We start from the raw sequence: 20361 nt of genomic DNA, 5'->3' as shown, positions 1-20361 counted from the left end.
TTTTTTTTGGCCTCAAGGGAAGCCCCTTGACTTTGGCCAACTTGGTGACCCACCACCAGGAATAAGTTTGTCCCTGAGGACAAAGGATGGAGTAAGGTCTGATTCCATTCCCCACTGCAAATCTGAGGAGGGATTCCTTTTTGATTGGGTAATAACCCCTTCCAGTGGTCTGAAGACAGTGGGTGCTAACTCAACAGGTTCCTTCTGGAAGCCTCCTTTTTGGCCCGAGGCTCCTTCTTCCTGAGAGTTCTGAGTCCACAGGTCACCTGGGCTGGGAGAACTCCTGCAGAAGAAACAGTCTTCCCCTGTGGGGTCTCTGTGAATTGGGGAACTTGTGTTTCTTCTCCTGTAAATGTCAACAATGGTCACACCAAGAGAGGCAAAGGGCAATAACGCCTTCAGAGTAAGCTGTGTTGTTCGTGTGTATGCGCACGCACGTGTGTGTGTGTGTGTGTGTGTGTGTGTAGAGAGATAGAGAGATGGATTGAGAAAGAGAGAGAGACAGAGATGGAAAATGTGAAGAAGGAAGTAGGCAAACATGGATGATAGCAGGAGATGAAATTCTCTTGAAGAAAATAATCATTAAAAATAAGTCAGTCTATTGGTTATTTACCCCAAAGATACAAATGTAGGGATCCGGAGGGTACGTGCACCCCGATGTTTATAGCAGCAATGTCCACAATAGCCAAACTGTGGAAAGAGCCAAGATGTCCATCGACAGATGAATGGATAAAGAAGATGTGGTATATATACACAATGGAATATTATGCAGCCATCAAAAGGAATGAGATCTTGCCATTTGCAATGACATGGATGGAACTGGAGGGTGTTATGCTGAGCGAAAGAAGTCAGAGAAAGACATGTATCATATGACCTCACTGATATGAGGAATTCTTAATCTCAGGAAACAAACTGAGGGTTGCTGAAGTGGGGGGTGGGGTGGGAGGGATGGGGTGGCTGGGTGATAGACATTGGGGAGGGTATGTGCTATGGTGAGCACTGTGAATTGTGCAAGACTGCTGAATCACAGATCTGTACCTCTGAAACAAATAATGCAATATATGTTGAAAAAAAAAAAAGAAGAAGAAGATAGCAGGAGGGGAAGAATGAAGTGGGGGGAAATCGGAGGGGGAGACGAACCATGAGAGATGATGGACTCTGAAAAACAAACAGGGTTCTAGAGGGGAGGGGGGTGGGAGGATGGGTTAGCATGGTGATGGGTATTAAAGAGGGCACATTCTGCATGGAGCACTGGGTGTTGTACGCAAACAATGAATCATGGAACACTACATCTAAAACTAATGATGTAATGTATGGTGATTAACATAACAATAAAGAAATTCTCAAAAAAAAAGTCAGTCTAATGGAGAATTATTTAATGGTACTAAGTTTCAGTTTTGCAAGATGAAAGAGTTCTGGAGACTAGTTTCACAACAGAGTAACTATATATTTAACACTACTGAACTGTATACTTAAAAATGGTGAAGATGGTAGATTTTATATGTATTTACCATGATTAAAAATAAAAAAATAAGTAGATGTGTCTGTTTTAACCATGGTGGTGGGTAAAATTCAGAAGGCCAACTATATTTCAAATGTGCACACACACGGGCCAGGCTTCACCTCACAGGGCCTGGCAGGTGGTAGAGATTGCAGTATTTCTGCCCCAGACTGAATGAGACCATGAAACTCAAAGCCCATTCCTTTTACCTCTCATTCCTGTGTTTTACCCAACTGATGTTTCATGGGTAGGGACACTGCACCACTTGGAAGCAGCAGGGACAAGTGACATTCACCTTGCAAAGTCCTTGCTTTTCCTGCGTCTCTCCCTGCTCTCCCCCCATCAGGCCCCATGATTTTCTTCCAGGCACACCCACTTCCACGCCCACTTTCTTCTGATGAAACCCCTGCCCTGTTTCCTCTTCCCCCTCTCAAGATCCTCCTCTAATTAAGGGACTAGGGTTTGGATCCGGTACAGATTTTTGCATTTCTTGGACCTAATATACTTATCCTGATTAAAAAGTGTTCTTTCCTTCGGGCCAGGAGGCTCCATCAAAAATTACCCCCTAACCTTCACCCCTCCACCTCTGACACACTGATGGAACTCCCCATGTGCGGGCAGCAGACCCATCACCCAGCTTTGGAGGGGCTTGCGGGACTGGTCAGCTTAAGGCTCCATGGGTCTCCGCTGTTTGTGGAACAGTCTAATTCATATGTAAATTTCTTAGGAAAGACTGTTTTTGGAACAAAATCTTGGAATTGTCTTTCCTTATGGACAGGTAGGCAGGAACCACAGGGAATCAGATGTCTGGAGCAGGCCAGCAGGGCAGTGTGGACCAGCTTGGACACGCTGGGGATGGGGGTGACCGCTGCTTGTGCTCTGCTTGGGTTAGCTTCCCCCACGGGCCCAGAGACATGTCCTGTGTGCATATGCATTTACATGCAGGGATCTATTTCTAAGTATACTTTAACATTAAAATTTTATTTATTTTAACATCTCTTTTCAACCTGTCTCTCCAACAAATCTCTTTCATTTCATGAAATAAAATGCAAGGCAGGCCTTACTTTCCTTTGCTGGATTTCATGTCCTTTCTGCTAAGATGTTACTGGACAGCACTTTCTCTCTCTCTCTCTCTCTCTCTCTCTCTCTCTCTCTCACACACACACACACACACAAATTCACTTCCCCTGTGGAGGAGAGGAGTCCCCCAAGATAGGACCTGCAGTCTCCATTAGGTTCTACTGAAACTCTACCTGTGAGCCCTGGACCCCAAGCACTGTCCATCTGAGTCTGGGACACAAGAGCCCTGGAGCCACGGGAGGCCATGGACATCAGGGAAATGGGGCTTGACCAGATAAGCCACATGGTTTAGGGGCTTCCCAGACTCAGAACTGGTATGGGGCTGTGATGACTGGTCATGGTCATGCTGTGTGTGAGAACAAGGAATGAATGCATTTAGCCCAATCCTAGGCTGGGTCACTGAGAACCGACAGGCTGGTGGGAAATGAGGTCGGAGGCAGGGGTCTGCCAGGACCAGAGGTGAGCACTCTGAGGACACATGGACAGCAGTGGCTGGGAGCTCAGGGCCTCAAACCTGGGAAGGGGCCAGGGGGCCATGTTGAGAGCGCAGCCTGGTCCTGGTCTCCATCTCAGAGGATGTGAGTGCTGTCCCAGGTCTGACGCTTCCTACTGCAGCACCTTCATCACTAAACCTACCCCTGATCTGTTCACCTGACCTGGGAGAACGTCAGGACTGCCTGGATCCCAGGGGCCTGCTGGAACAGAAGCAGTGTGGGTGGGTTGCAGAGAGATTTTCCATGTCTGCTCTGGGTTGGGGGGGGGCATTTCCCTTTCTATGCAGCTGGTACACTTAGATTGGACTTAGTAGATGCATTTCTAGTGTCTCCAAAGAAGTCAGGGACAGTTGGTCAAGACCCAGGGTCAGATGGAATAAGACCCAGAGAAGTCAACATGTGTTTTTCATGCCATTTTAGATATTGTTCAATGGGTCTGATGAGGATTTTTGAGTTATCCAGGGGATATACCTCTATTTGATGTTCTGTTCATTATTGATTAAAAGCCAGACTCTAAAGTCATGTGTTCACTTGTGGGTTTTTTTTTTTTTTTTTTTCCCTCTGAGAGGTGCAAATGACTACTGTCTAATAGAAAGGTTTACTCTAGGGGTATGGTTTTATTGCTCTGCGGAAAATAAGCCAATTTAGTAACTAACTTAGGAATTCCCCCTCAACATTCTATATTTATAAGTGGATCAGGTTTGTAACCTTCTGAAAATTATCCTTTGATGCTTCCATGTGACCCTCCCAAAATTCTCCACATGCCAGACATCAGGTATGTCCCATGGCATTTAGGACCTGCTCTCCTTCCTTCCTGAGTCCCATCCCTCAACCAAGTTGACTCAGGGAGACTCTGCGATGGGCCTCCTCACACACCTGTCACTTGTTATGGAGGGACAGGAGGTCAAGACCACAAGTGATAAATAAAAATATCAGCAAGTCAAAAATTGTCCTTGATGGGTATAAACACTGGTCCCTTGTTCAGGGGCTTGGAAGCTATCAGGAACACCTTCCAGTCATCTGGGAGTCCAGAGAAATTGGCACCAAGAATGCCTTTTGACCCTTGACAAAGAGAAGGTAAGGGCTCAAACTGACAACTGCCACACATTGTCAAATGGGGACTTTTTGGTTATGAACTTATGATGCCAGGAGGCAATAAGATGAGTGATCTTCTCTTGGAACAATACTTTCCGTTTTCTGGTTCTAAACTCTTCGGAGTTTGTTTTTGTTTTTGTTTTTAATATCTGCATCCCCAAATACAGAGACATTTTGAGTGAGCAGCAGGGAGCACTGACTGCAAGTCTCATTGGCCTGAAGAGCTAGTTTTCTGCCTTGCTAACCAGATTCCCAGGGATTTGTCACCTGCACCAAGGCTGCAGGTAGATCACCCAGGTGTAGCTGATAAAACCCCAAATATGACAGTCAAAGACTCAGGGACTACTCCCTGTGCCAGAGGTAAGGTGACAAAAACCTCAGGGCCCCATAAAAGCCATGTCTGATTGTAAAATTAGCCCCTGACTTTGGTTTTGAATAAAACCACAGTAGCTTATCCCCGTAAGCTGCCTGAAAGCCAGCACTTGCTGCAGGACATGTTCAGGAAACCAGTCCACTGTGGAGATTTGACCAGAGCACATACATTTAAAAAAGGAATGCACTGCTTTCTTAAAAAGAAAAATATTAATTAGCTTTTGTGGGGAAAAAAGAAGAAAGGAGAAAACCCAGTTTCTTGTGGCAAATGTGAAACTGGTAAAAAGGCTTATGTTGTTGGGCAGATACTGATTTATGCACTGAAAAAAAAAATGAGAGTAAATACATAGTTTATAGATTTTAGCAGTAAGTGTGAGCAGAAGAGAAAAATCAGGTAGCACTTACAAACCCATAAGCAGGAAATCCAGAGGAATGCCAACAATCCACCCAGACTAAACCCAGGAAATAAAGCATAATAAAGAGGAGCACCAAACTAAGAAAATCAAAATGTGTGTCTGTTAGCCATTTGTATGTCATCATTAGCCATCAGGGAAATTCAAATCAAAACCACATTGAGATACCACCTTACACCAGTTAGAATGGCAAAAATTGACAAGGTAAGAAATAACAAATGTTGGGGAGGTTGTGGAGAAAGGGGAACCCTCTTAAACTGTTGGTGGGAATGCAAGTTGGTACTTTGGAAAACAGTGTAGAGGTTCCTCAAAAATTTAAAAATAGAGCTACCCTATGACCCAGCAATTGCACTACTGGGTATTTACCCCAAAGACACAGATGTAGTGAAAAGAAGGGCCATAGGCACCCCAATGCTCATAGTAGCAGAGTCTGCAATAGCCAAATTGTGGAAAGAGCTGAGATGCCCTTCAACAAATGAATGGATAAAGAAGATGTGGTCCATACAAACAATGGAATATTACTCAGTCATCAGAAAGGATGAATGCCCAACTTTTACATCAACATGGATAGGACAGGAGGAGATTATGCTAAGTGAAATAAGCAGAGAAAGTCAATTATCCTATGGTTTCACTTATTTGTGAAACATAAAGAATAGCATGGAAAACATTAGGAGAAAGAGGGGAAAAATAAAGGGGGGGAATCAGAGGGGGAGATGAACCATGAGAGACTATGGACTCTGAGAAACAAACTGAGGGTTTTAGAGGGAAAGGGGGTGAGGGGATGGGTTAGCCTGGTGATAGGTATTAAGGAGGGCACATACTGCATGGAGCATGGGGTGTTATAAGAAAACAATGAATCATGGATCACTACATCAAAAACTAATGATATATTTTATGGTGACTAACATAACATAATAAAATTAAATTAAATTAAAAAAAAGAAAATCAAGATAGGGAGCAAGATGGCGGAGGAGTAGGAGACCTGGATTTCATCTGGTCTCAGAAATTCAGCTGGATAGGGATCAAACCATTCTGAACACCTACAAACTCAACAGGAGATCAAAGAAAAGAATAGCAACAACTCTCTAAACAGAAAAGCGACCACTTTCTGGAAGGTAGGACGTGGGGAGAAGTGAATCTGAGGGGATATTTGGGAAGATAGATGGCGGGGGAGGGGCCTCCATCAGCCGCTTCTGGCAAGTGATAGAACAGTGGAGCACAAAATCGGAACTTTTAGAAGTCGGCTCCGCTAAGGGACATCGCTCCAGTGGCTAAGCGGGGGGTGGAACCCTCGCGGGACAGTGTGGTCTCAGGACCGTTGGGGTCACAGAAAGACCGGGGGTGCCTGAGTGTGGCAGAGCTCCCAGGTATTGGAGCGGGGAAACTGGCTGCAGAGGCCCAGGCTCTCAGCTCGGGGTTGTCACAAACCGTGATCCGGTGCACAGTTGGGCCACTGCTCCTCCAGCCGGGACCCAACAAGCGGCAGATACAGGGAGACTCCCCTTCCTTCCCTGGAAGGAGCTGCGTGGGAGCGCACTGCAGGGATCTGCTGGGTTTGGAGACTCCACACCAAGTCGGGTGCCAGAGATAGAAACGCCCGGTCACAGGCCGGGTGAGCACGGAGTGCGGCTGGAGAGACAGGAGTGATTGACTGCTTTTCTCTGGGGGCGCACTGAGGAGCAGTGCGCCAAGTTCTCAGCTCCTCAGGGGCAGAGATTGGGAGGTTGCCATTTTCACTCTCCACCTCCAAAGCTGTACGGAAAGTTTGTAGGGAACAAAAGCTCCCGAGAGCAAACCCGAACAGATTACTTCACCTGTACCTGGCAAGGGCGGGGCAATTCCGCCTCTGGCAAAGACATTTGGGAACCATGGCAACAGGCCCCTCCCCCAGAAGATCAGCAAGAACAGCCAGCCAAGACCAAGTTTACCGATCAATGAGAACTGCAGAACTCCAGTGCTAGGGGAATACTGCACATAGGATCCATGGCTTTTTTTTACCATGATTCTTTAGTCTTTCAAAGTTAATTTTTTTTAACTGTCCTTTTTTTTTTTTCTGAATTTTTCTTTTTTCCTTTTTCAACCAACATCTTATTAATCCCTTTTTTAAAAAACATTTTTATTTTTCATTTTTAGAGTCATATTCTATCCCTTCATAGTAGTTACTCGTATTTTTGGCATATATATATAAGTTGTTCTCTCTTTAAAATTTTGAGATAGTTTCTTCTAACAGATCAAAATATACCCTAAAACTCTAGTGTATGTTTTTTTCCACTCCCCTGCCTGATCACATTCTCTCCCTTTTTTTTCTTTTTTCTTTTTTTAAATCCTCTTCTTTCTTTTTTCAAACAACTTCTTATCAATTCCTTTTATAAAATTTTTTATAATTTCCATCTTTACAGTCATATTCCATCCCTTCATCATATCAATGCTTATTTTTGTACATATAAAAGTTTTTATTTCTTTAAAATTTTGGGAGGCACTTTCTTCTAAAAGACCAAAATACACCCAAAATCTAGTGTGTGGCACTGATCTATGTACCAGCCTGATCATATTTGATCATATTCTGTTTTTTTTTGTTCTGTTCTGTTTTTGTTTGCTTTTATCTTGATCTTTTTCTATTTCTTTTTCTTTTTTCTCTCTTTCCCTTTCTTTTGTCCCTGCTTCAGGTCTTTTCTGATTTGTTTAGAGTATAATTTCTAGGGACGTTGTTACCTGTTAGCATTTCGTTCTCTCATTCATCTATTCTCCTCTGCACAAAATGACAAGATGGAAAAAATCACCTCAACAAAAAGAACAAGAGGTAGTACAGACTGCCAGGGACCTACTCAATACGGACATTAGTACAATGTCGGATCTAGAGTTCAGAATCATCACTTTAAAGATACTAGCTGGGCTTGAAAAAAGCATGGAAGTTATTAGAGAAACCCTTTCTGGAGAAATAAAAGAACTAAAATCTAACCAAGTCGAAATCAAAAAGGCTATTAATGAAGTGCAATCAAATATGGGGGTGCTAACTGTTAGGATAAATGAGGCAGAAGAAAGAATCAGTGATATAGAAGACCAAATGATGGAAAATAAAGAAGCTGAGAAAAAGGGAGATAAACAACTACTGGATCACGAGGGCAGAATTCGAGAGATAAGCGATACCATAAGACAAAACAACATTAGAATAATTGGGATCCCAGAAGAAGAAGAAAGAGGGTATAAAACTTACGAGTCTCAGAGACAAAGAGAAAATCCTGAAAGCAGCTCGGGAGAAGAGATATGTAACCTACAATGGTAGAAACATTAGATTGGCAACAGACCTATCCACAGAGACCTGGCAGGCCAGAAAGGACTGGCAGGCTATATTCAGAGCACTAAATAAGAAAAATATGCAGCCAAGAATACTCTATCCAGCTAGGCTGTCATGAAAATTGAAGGAGAGATCAAAAGCTTCCAGGACAAACAAAAACTAAAGGAATTTGCAAACATGAAAGCAGCCCTACAGGGAATATTGAAAGGGGTCCTCTAAGCAAAGAGAGAGCCTAGAAGCAACACGGACCAGAAAGGAACACAGACAATATACAGTAACAGTCACCTTACAGGCAATACAATGACACTAAATTCCTATCTTTCAATAGTTACCCTGAATGTAAATGGGCTAAATGCCCCAATCAAAAGACACAGGCTATCAGATTGGATTAAAAAACAAGACCGCTCAATATGAGGTCTGCCATGTTCCATGGGCACTAGAGAAGAATGTGTATTATCTTGCTTTGGGATGGAATGTTCTAAATATGTCTGTGAAGTCCATTTGGTCCAGTGTGTCATTTAAAGTCTTTATTTCCTTGTTGATCTTTTGCTTAGATGATCTGTCCATTTCAGTGAGGGGGGTGTTAAAGTCCCCCACTATTATTGTATTTATGTCGATGTGTTTCTTTGCTTTTGTTATTAATTGCCTTATATAATTGGCTGCTCCCATGTTAGGGGCATAGATATTTACAATTGTTAGATCTTCTTGTTGGATAGACCCTTTAAGTAGGATATAGTGTCCTTCCTCATCTCTTATTACAGTCTTTGGTTTAAAATCTAGTTTGTCTGATCTAAGGATTGCCACCCCTGCTCTCTTTTGGTGTCCATTAGCATGGTAAATGGTTTTCCACCCCCTCACTTTCAATCTGGGGGTGTCTTTGGGTCCAAAATGAGTCTCTTGCAGACCGCATATCGAGGGGTCTTGTTTTTTAATCCAATATGATAGCCTGTGTCTTTCCTTTGGGGGCATTTAGCCCATTTACATTCAGGGTAACTGTTGAAAGATATGAATTTAGTGCCACTGTGTTGCCTGTAAGGTGACTGTTATTGTATATTGTCTGTGTTCCTTTCTGGTCGATGTTACTTTTAGGGTCTCTCTTTGCTTAGAGGACCCCTTTCAAGATTTCTTGTAGGGCTGGTTTTGTGTTTGCAAATTCCTTTAGTTTTTGTTTGTCCTGGAAGCTTTTGATCTCTCCTTCTATTTTCAATGACAGCCTAGCTGGATACAGTATTCTTGGCTGCATATTTTTCTCATTTACTGCTCTGAATATATCATGCCAGTCCTTTCTGGCCTGCCAGGTCTCTGTGGATAGATAGGTCTGTTGCCAATCTAATGTTTCTACCATTGTAGGTTACATATCTCTTCTCCTGAGGTGCTTTCAGGATTTTCTCTTTGTCTGTGTGACTTGTAAGTTTTACTATTAGATGCTGGGGTGTTGACCTATTTTTATTGATTTTGATAGGATTTTGTGCCTCTTGGATTTTGATGTCTTTTTCCTTACTGAAAATAGGGAAGTTCTCTGCTATAATTTGCTCCAATATACCTTCTGCCCCTCTCCTTCTTCCTCTTCTGGGATCCCAATTATTCTAATGTTGTTTCGTTCTATGGTATCTCTTATCATTTGAATTCTGCCCTCATGATCCAGTAGTTGTTTATCTCTCTTTTTCTCAGCTTCTTTTTTTCCCATCATTTGATCTTCTATATCACTGATTCTCTCTTCAGCCTCATTTTTCCTAGCAGTTGGAACCTCCATTTTTGATTGCACCTCATTAATAGCCTTTTTGATTTTGACTTGGTTAGATTTTAGTTCTTTTATTTCTCCAGAAAGGGTTTCTCTAATAACTTCCATCCTTTTTTCAAGCCCAGCTAGTATCTTTAAAATCATCATTCTGAACTCTAGTTCTGTTACTAATGTCCATACTGATTAGGTCCCTGGCAGTCGGTACTGCCTCTTGTTCTTTATTTTGAGGTGATTTTTTCCATCTTGTCATTTTGTCCAGAGGAGAATAGATGAATGAGAGAACAAAATACTAACAGGGTAACAACATCTCCAGAAAATATATACTAAACAATTCAGGAAAGACCTGAAACTGGGGGGAAAGAAAGGGAAAGAAAGAAAGAAGAAAAAAAGAAAGAAAAAGAAAAAGATAAAAACAAACAAACAAAACCAAAACAAAACCAGAATATGATCAAATATGATCAGGCTGGTGCATAGATCAGTGCCACACACTAGATTTTGGGTGTATTTTGGTCTGTTAGAAGAAAGTGCCTCCCAAAATTTTAAAGAAATAAAAACTTATATATGTAGAAAAATAAGGGTTAATTTGATGAAGGGATGGAATATGATAGTAAGGATGAAAATTATAAAAGATTTTATAAAAGGAATTGATAAGATAAGAAGTTGGTTGAAAAAAGAAAGAAGAGGATTTAAAAAAAAAGGGAGAGAATGTGATCAGGCAGGAGACTAGAAAAAGCCATACACTAGAGATTTAGGGTATGTTTTTATCTGTTAGAAGAAACTGTATCCCAAAATTTTAAAGAGAGAACAGCTTACATATATATGCCAAAAATAAGGGTAACTACTATGAAGGGATAGAATGACTCTAAAAATGAAAAATAAAAAAGATTTTTTTAAAAATGGGATTGATAAGATGTTGGTTGAAAAAGGAAAAAAGAAAAATTCAAAAAAAAAAAAAGACAGTTACAAAAAAATTAACTTTGAAAGACTAAAGAATCATGGTAAAAAAAGCCATGGATTCTATGTGAAATATTCCCCTAGCACTGGAGTTCTGCAGTTCTCATTGATCGGTAAACTTGGTCTTGGCTGGCTGTTCTTGCTGATCTTCTGGGGGCGGGGCCTGTTGCCGTGGTTCCCCAATATCTTTGCTGGAGGCGGAATTGCCCCACCCTTGCTGGGTCCAGGCTAATTAATCTGCTCGGGTTTTCTCTTGGGAGCTTCTGTTCCCTGCAAGCTTTCAGTACAGCTTTGGAGTATGAGAGTGAAAATGGTGGCCTCCCAATCTCCCCCTGGGGAGGAGCTGAGAACTCGGGGCCTTGTTCCTTGGTGCACTCCCAGAGAAAAGCAGTCAGTCACTCCTGTCTCCCCTGTCTCCGGCCACACTCTGTGCTCACCCGGCCTGTGACCGAGCATTTCTATCTCTGGCACCTGACCCCGTGTGGAGTCTCCAAACCCAGCAGATCCCTGCGGTGAGCTCCCACGCCACTCCTCCCCGGGGGAGTAAGAGGTGTCTCCCTGGATCTGCTTTTTGTTGGGTCCCTGCTGGAGGAGCAGTGGCCTGACTATGCCACGGATCATGGTTTATGGCAACCCCAAGCTCAGAGCCCGCGCCTCAGCTCCGTCTCTGCAATTGGCTTCCCCGCTCTGATATCTGGGCACTCTGCTGCACTCAGGTACCCCCGGTCTTTCTGTGACCCCAACGGTCCTGAGACCACACTGTCCCTGCGAGGGTTCCACCCCCCGCTTAGTCACTGGTGCAACGTCCCTCAGCGGAGCCGACTTCTAAAAGTTCTGATTTTGTGCTCCGCTGCTCTATCCCTTGCCAGAAGTGGCTGATGGAGGCCCCCTCTCCCGCCATCTATCCTCCTGAATATCGCCTTGGATTCACTTCTCTGCACGTCCTACCTTCCAGAAAGTGGTCGCCTTTCTGTTTAGAGAGTTGTTGCTATTCTTTTCTTTGATCTCCTGTTGAGTTCGTAAGTGTTCAGAATGGTTTGATCCCTATCCAGCTGAATTCCTGGGACCAGATGAAATCCATGTCTCCTACTCCTCCGCCATCTTGCTCCTCCCTCGAAGATTTAGTTTTAATTATCATTTGGGTTCTCCTAGAAACGGAATCTTAACCAGTCAATTGGGAATCACCTCATCAGCACTACTGAGGTAATCTGCCTGCCATCCCCTAAAGGAAAGTAGCCTAGTGATAACCAATCTGGCTTTTTTTCTCCATTGTAACCTTCTTGTTCCTGCTCCCTCCTGCCTATTAAAGTCTTTCATTTTGTACTGCTCCACTGAGCTCCTTTCTATCTGCTGGATTGGATGCTGTTCAATTCATGAAACACTGAATAAAGCCAATAAGATCATAGTTGAATTTTGTCTTCTAACAAAGGATTTTCATAAGGAACACAGCTACCACACACCAATCTTGGCATGTTGAAAATTTGCTGATGGATAAAGATATACCAAAGAACTGGTAATTAACAAAAGCAGGAGAGAAAATATTATCAGGGATAGTAGAATTTAGGCAGAGTTTTAAGTGGAGTGAAGAAGTCTTTCCCTAGAAAATTTATTCTAAGATACCAAGAAAATACAAATACTACGGCCATGACAGACACCTATTCCCAATATTATGGAAATGATGAAATCACAAATAGAGTAGAAAAATGAGAAATCTTTCAGAAGTTAGCACGTCAAGTAGGAGGAAAATCAAGAAACTAGATGAAGTAAGTAAAATAATGAGACCATTTTGTTTCCAAGGGGCATAAAAATGATTTGGCTCTATTCTATGAAGGAAGAAGGAAGGGAGAGAGAATGAAGCCCAGGACTGCGGCCAAAGAGAATGGCCAGAAGACCCCAGATGACACCCCTTTGGGTTGAGGGGTGGGAAATATAACCCTTCTTCTGACTGTGGGTCCTTTGTCCTCCCTGTTGGTTTTCCCTGGTAAATGGTACTTCCTATAACTGTCCTCAAGTCTCCTGTGGAGTGTGCCCCTGATTTTCTGGCAGGAACTGGACCAAAAGTGGTATGTTCCAATGGCTCCTGGTCTCCTTCCCCAGCACCTCCTAGCTCAGCCAGTGCCAACTGTGTAATTCTTGTCATGACACCATTCTCTCCTCAAGTATTAAAGGGCCATCAAGGGCAATTGTGCATAACCAGTACCATTTCTATTGTTACTTAATGCATTTTCTTCACTCTCAAAATTAGATGTTGATTTCTATAGGACAAAAGGACATGAAAAAAATCTTCTCTTACCTGTGTTCACTAGCCTTTCAAAGGATGTGCTGGGGCTGTGTCAACTCACTTCCATCGACCTCATCCAGGGCCAGTGAGAGAGGCCCTGCAGTCCTCCCTGAGGAACTGTACCTCTCCTGTGGGTCCCACTGGTGTGGCTTGTCAGGAAGGAGAGGGGACTTTCAGTGCCTGGATGGACCCTCTGCAGGCCTGGTGGTGGGGACTGCACAGTCCCCCCTTTTACACTTCCACCTCTGCCCAGAGCTATTTTATTGTCTCTCAGGAGGCCCTCCTCTGCTCCACACCTGTCTGGCTATGGATCTGTTAGGACACTTAAATTTGTGAGTCACAAATAGACTGGGGCCAGAGCAGTGGCCTTGGGCACAGATGGTAGAAGTGGCAAGATCTGAGTCCTTGCCCCTTCTGCCTCCTCCCACTTGCTCACTGTACACCTTATCCCATCAAAGAGTTGAAAAATGTTAGTTCAATCATCTCCTTTATTCTTGAGCTGACACAGAGTTTGATTGTTGCAACTTCAAAGTAGGCCAGGGACAAAACATACTGCAATGCTCTTGGCCAAAGAACAGAGAGTCCTTAGATTGGCAATAGGGAGGGCTTGAATTTGGGAGACCTCCAGCTTTTATTTAGACACAATGGTGCATATGTAGCATGCACCCTCTCATCCATGTGAATGGGAATGTGAATCTGTGGGGCCACTCTTAGAAAAAAATCACCCGGGGGGTGGTAATGACTTTGTTCCCTACCCCACACATCCTCTCACCTTGGACAATGCAGTGATGGGCCTCCAGAGCTTTCTAACACAGCAAGTTCACCCCAAGGTATGCACACGTACAGGTGCCTAGCTTGCTCTGCCCTGTTCTGCTGGGAACTCATGGCCTACATCTGGTTGCTCAGTGTACATGCAAAAGAAGCCCCTTCTGTACTTAATCACTCAGCCTCACCTTGCCACTGGAAAAAGAGCAGGAATGTGGGACTCTTCCCGTTGCCAAGATGGGGAGCCTGATCTATGGTGGAACTAGCTTCAACTTGCTCAGTGTTACAGCAAATTCACCCATAAGAGAAGGCCCCAAGATAGGCTACAGGTCAGAGAATTGCTCTAAAGTCCTGGGAATAACAGCTTTGGCCTTCTTCTTGACAAAAAGAGATTTGATTTGAAATGAGGGTGATTTCTACAGGATCTTTCCCAATTCAGCCACCCTCGGAGTAAGACTTAAGGGCACTGCTATAAAAAGAAACACCACATCAGGCTATCATGGCTGGAATTACAAGTCACACAAGCCTATCTGCTCCACAAAGACAGATGAATGCCAGGGAGGATAAGCAACTTTTCCAAAATGAGACAAGAGGCCAGGTGTCCTGACTCCAGGGCTGATGTCTCATGTGTCTTGCTGGCTTGGCAACATCCCTGGCTATTGCTGCTTCTGCAGCTCAGCCTCTGTCTTGGCAAATGGCCAATAAATAATGGATAAGATGAAGGAATGGGTGATGGGACCACTTTCCTTCCCAGGCTTATTTGCTTTTCAAGGTCATTAATCCAAATGGAACAGGGCTCCCTTGAGGCAGACCTTGAATCCTTCATTGCACAGCCTTTCATGTGTGTCTCATTCTGTGAAATGGCTGGCATCTGTGCCCCTGAGCAGATCCTCAATCCTGCAGGTAGAGAAGGCTTCATGGAGGTCAGAGTGGAGGGAAAGAGGTATGGAGAGAGAGGGAGAAATAAATCACTAAACAACTTAATTTAGTAATGTTATCTGGTCCTATTGCCTGGGTGGCTCCAGAATTTTTGCAAAGGAAATGTTCACCCATAGCAATCTGGAGGGAAGTGGAGTTGGAGGACTTGTCTAGATCTGCTTTCCCACAGTTTATAGAGGAATGAGAAAGATATAATTGTTCATATCAAGTGGAGGAGCTACTGATGGATATAACCATGGAGACAGAGGGTGTCAAGGGCCTTGGCTCCCACCACAGCCCACCATGCTTCTGACAGGGACCAGTCTCCTTCCTTAAGCACAACCTTTGATATGGGTTAGCACTATCCATTGGATGCCCTTTCCTTCACCTAAACCCTGCCTAGTATGTCAAAACTGATCTGTATTGAAAAACTTAGTGAAGACGGTGACTGCCATTTTGTAAAAGGTTTGTTATTTGCTTTTTTTTTTTTAAAGATTGCCTATTTATTTTAGAGAGAGAGTACAAGCTGGGGGAGGGGCAGAGGGAGAGGGAAAGAGAGAACCTCAAGCAGACTCCCCACTGAGTGCAGAGCCTGATATAGGGCTCAATCTCACGACCCTGATATCATGACCTGAACTGAAATCAAGTTAAATGCTTAACTGAGCCCCCAGGTGCCCCAGGTTTGTTATTTCTCATTCCAACAGAAGTCCATTCTCTTTAGCCAAAGGTCCAGGGTGGGACAGTCTAACAAGACAGAAAACTTTAGATACTAACTCCTCCATGCCAGTCAAGAAAAAACTGACCTCATCCTCACATATGTCACTAAAACCTTAGTGGGGAGCCTAGATTTCCATCCTTATGGAGACTATAATGAGGCTCTCCACTCCCTGGTGTCTGTGGAGATGATATGGGGAGTCTGGACTTCCACCCCCACCTGGCAGTAGAGAGGCTCCTGAACTACCTCCACAAGGCAGGAATCAGGCAGTGCCTCTGCTTTTCTTGCTGGAGAGGCTAGCTAAAACAGCAAGTTCAAATAGGATCCAGAGTCACATAACATGATATGAAAATGTTTAGGCTTTAACAAAAGAATCTGTTTTCATACTAACCAGGAATCTCTCAAACTGAATCAATAAATGCCAACATTCAGATGACAGAGGTGTTAGGCATATCTAACAAGGTTTTAAAGTAGCTGAGATAAAGTGGTCCAAGAAGCAATTATGAACACAAATGAAACACTCCTAAGATTAAAAAAAAAAAAATAGAAAGCCTCAGAAAAAAAATAGAAAATCTCAGCAAAGATGTAAGGTGTAAAAGAGAGCCAAAATGGAAATTTTATAAATAAAAAATAAAAACACTGAATGATTGGGCTCACTAGTAGAGGGAGGGAGCAGAGAAAACTATCACTAAGCTGGAAATAGAATAATAGAGATCATGCAGTTGTTCAGATTGAATATAGGCATAAAAAAAAGAATGGAGCCTCAGGGACCTGTATGATTCTAAAAGGGTTTAAAGTTTGTTTCATCAGAGTCTGAGAAAGGGGGACAGAGGACAGGAATAAAGGTCTTTAAAAGAAAATGGCTGAAAATTCCCTAAATTTGGCTAGAGATATAAATTCACAGATTCTAGAAACTGAGCAAATCACAAACAGAATAATTCCAACAAAATCTACACAAAAATCCACCTTTAAACTTCTGGAAACTACAGACAAATAAAAAAATCTTTAAACCAGTCAGAGAAAAATGGCATTCTACCTGTAGAGGGAACTCAGTTTGAGGGGCAGCAGATTTATTAGAAACCTGGAGCAAGAAAGACCTGACAAAATGTTTTTTTCTGTCAAAGCATGTAAACCCAGTATCCTATAGACAGCAAAACAAAATCTTTCAGTTATGAAGGTAAAATCAAGTCTTTCTCAGATGAAGGAAAACTAAGAAAATTTGTACCCTAAAATCATGGCTAAGGGAAGTTCTCTAAACATAAAAGAAACAGAAAAAGAAAAAAATCTCAGAAAATCAGAAAAGAAAAACAAAAATGTTACTAGGTAAGTAAATAAGCTTTCCTTCCACTCATGAGTTTTCTTGCTTTTTTTAAATAAAGATTTTATTAATTTATTTGAGAGAGAGAGAGAATGAGCTCATGGGAAGGAAAGAGGGAGAGGGAGAAAGACAAGCAGGCTCCCAGCTAAGTGCAGAGCCTGATGTGGGGCTCATCCCAGGACCCCGAGATCATGATCTGAGTCGATGTCAGATGCTTAACTGAGCCACTCAGGCACCCCTTGAGTTATTTGATGGTTGAAGTAAAATTATAACATTGTCTGAAGTGGTTCTAAATATATGTATATATGTAGAGGAGATATTTAAGACAATATATTAAGTGGAGAGGGTAATGAGATGTAGAGAAAGGTAATATTTCTTTTCTTTTTTAAATTTTTTATTGTTATGTTAATCACCATACATTACATCATTAGTTTTTGATGTAGTGGTCCATGATTCATTGTTTGTGCATAACACCCAGTACTCTACGCAGAATGTGCCCTCTTTAATACCCACCACCAGGCTAACTCATCCTCCCACCCCCCCTCCCCTCTAGAACCCTCAGTTTGTTTTTCAGAGTTCATCGTCTCTCATGGTTCATCTCCCCCTCCGATTTCCCCCCACTTCATTCTTCCCCTCCTACTATCTTCTTCTTTTTTTTTTTTTTAACATATATTGCATTATTTGTTTCAGAGGTACAGATCTGTGATTCAGCAGTCTTGCACAATTCACAGTGCTCACTATAGCACATACCCTCCCCAATGTCTATCACCCAGCCACCCCATCCCTCCCACCCCACCACCCATTCCAGCAACCCTCAGTCTGTTTCCTGAGATTAAGAATTCCTCATATCAGTGAGGTCATATGATACATGTCTTTCTCTGATTGACTTATTCGCTCAGCATAACACCCTCCAGTTCCATCCACGTCGTTGCAAATGGCAAGATCTCATTCCTTTTGATGGCTGCATAATATTCCATTGTATATATATACCACCTCTTCTTTATCCATTCATCTGTCAATGGACATCTTGGCTCTTTCCACAGTTTGGCTATTGTGGACATTGCTGTTATAAACATCGGGGTGCACATACCCTTTCAGATCCCTACTTTTGTATCTTTGGGGTAAATACCTAGTAGTGCAATTGCTGGATCATATGGTAGCTCTATTTTCAACTTTTTGAGGAACCTCCATACAGTTTTCCAGAGTGGCTGCACCAGCTTGCATTCCCACCAACAGTGTAGGAGGGTTCCAAGAAAGGTAATGTTTCTATACTTCACTTGAGCTGGTAAAATGGTAAAATGATGGCACCAGCAGTCTGTGATAAGTTATGTATACGTAATTACAGTAACCACTAAAGAAGCTGTCACTTCTTTTGAGATATCATTCAAAAACACTATAGGTAAGTACAAACGAAGTTCAAAAAAATTTTTCAAATAGTTCGTAGGAAGGGAGATCAATGAAACAGGAAAAAAAACAGAGAGAATGGACAAGAAAAAATAAAATGGTAGACTTAAGTCCTAACATCAATAATTAAATTAAATTTAAATGGTCTAAATACCCAAATTAAAAGATGGAAACTTGCAGAGTGGATTTAAAAGCATGACTTTGGGGAGGGTATGTGTTATCATGAGCGCTGTGAATTGTGTAAGACTGTTGAATCACAGACCTGTACCTCTGAAACAAATAATACATTATATGTTAAAAAATAAAAAAAAAAATAAGAAGAAGATAGCAGGAAGGGAAAAATGAAGGGGGGTGGAAATTGAAGGGGGAGACAAACCATGAGAGACTATGGATTCTGAGAAACAAACTGAGGGTTCTAGAGGGGAGGGGGGTGGGGGGATGGGTTAGCCTGCACATTAAAGAGGGCACATACTGCATGGAGCACCGGGTGTTATACACAAACAATGAATCATGGAACACTACATCAAAAACTAATGATGTAATGTATGGTGATTGACATAACAATTAAAAAAAGCATGACTCAACTGTATGCTGTCTTAAAGAAACTCACTTTGAATATAATGATGTAGGAAAGTTGAAAGTAAAGGATGGAGAAAATGTATCAGGCAAACATTAAGCAGATGAAAATAGGACCGGCTATATTAATATCAGAGAAAGTAGGCTTCTGAGAAAAAAAATAACAGAGACAGAGAGGGACATAATGTAATGATAAAAGAGTCAAGAAGACAAAACAATCCCAACTGTGTACACATCAAACAATAGAGCTGCAAATTATGTGAAGAAAACCAATAGGATTAAAAAGAGATATATATAAATCCACAATTGTAGTTAAAGACTTTAACACCCTTTGTCAACAATAGACAGAACAATTGAAAGAAAAACTAGACATAAAGTCAGCAAGGATACAGAAAAAACCAATATCCCTGGTCAATAGGAATAATCAATATTCATTTTTAATTATTTTTTTATTTTACATTTTTTAAATTTTATTGTGTTATGTAATCTCCAAACACTTGGTAACTAAACAACACATTTCCAAATAATTCATGGGACAAAGAAAAATTTTCAATGAAAATAAAAAATACATTGAACTGAATTAAAATGAAAATGCAACATATTTAAATTGTGAGACACAGCAAAAACAGTCCTGAGAGGGAAAATTATAGCACTAAATGAACATATAGGTAAAGAAGAAAAGTCACCAATCAATAACCCAAATTCTCATCTGAAGCACCTAAAAAAAGAGGAGCAAAATGAACCCAATACTAGCAAAAAGAAGGAAATAATGAAGAGCAAAATCAATGAAGTTGAAAACAGAAAAATAATAGAAAAAATCAATGAAACAGAGTTTCTTCTTTGAAAAGATCAATAAAATTGACAAACTTCTAGCCAGACCATCAAAGAAAAAAATTAGAAAAGACGCAAATTACTATCAGGAGTGAAACAAGGTATTATTACAGACACAACTATGAGAAGAATAAGGGAATAAACAACTTTACATACATTTGACAACTTAGATGAAATGAACCAATTCCTCAAAAAACACAAACTACCACAACTCAACTGAAGGATATGTAGATGGCAAATAAGGAAAGGTGTTCAACACTATTAGCCATTAGGGAAATTGTAATTACAGCCCCAATGAGATGTTGCTACACACTATCAGAATGGCTGGGGAAAAATTGTGACACTTCCACACACTGCTAAGGATGCTGAAAACTGGGTCTTTCAAACATTGCTTGTGGGAAGGTAAAACTGGAGAGCCCCTCTGGAAAACTGTTTGGCAGTTTCTTTAAAAATTAAATCTGCAATTACCACAGGACCCAACAATTTCCCTCCTGGTGTTTGCCCCAGAAAATGAACACTTGTATCCACACAAAGACCTGAATATGAACGTTTATGGCAGCTGTACTCATAATAGCCCCAAAGTGGAAACCATTCAGGTATTTTTCAAT

The sequence above is a fragment of the Mirounga leonina genome, unplaced genomic scaffold (genome assembly GCF_011800145.1).
Source record: "Mirounga leonina isolate KUSES-001 unplaced genomic scaffold, KU_Mleo_1.0 Mir_150, whole genome shotgun sequence".
Taxonomy (NCBI): Eukaryota; Metazoa; Chordata; class Mammalia; order Carnivora; family Phocidae; genus Mirounga; species Mirounga leonina.
Note: the sequence above shows the minus strand (reverse complement) of the source record.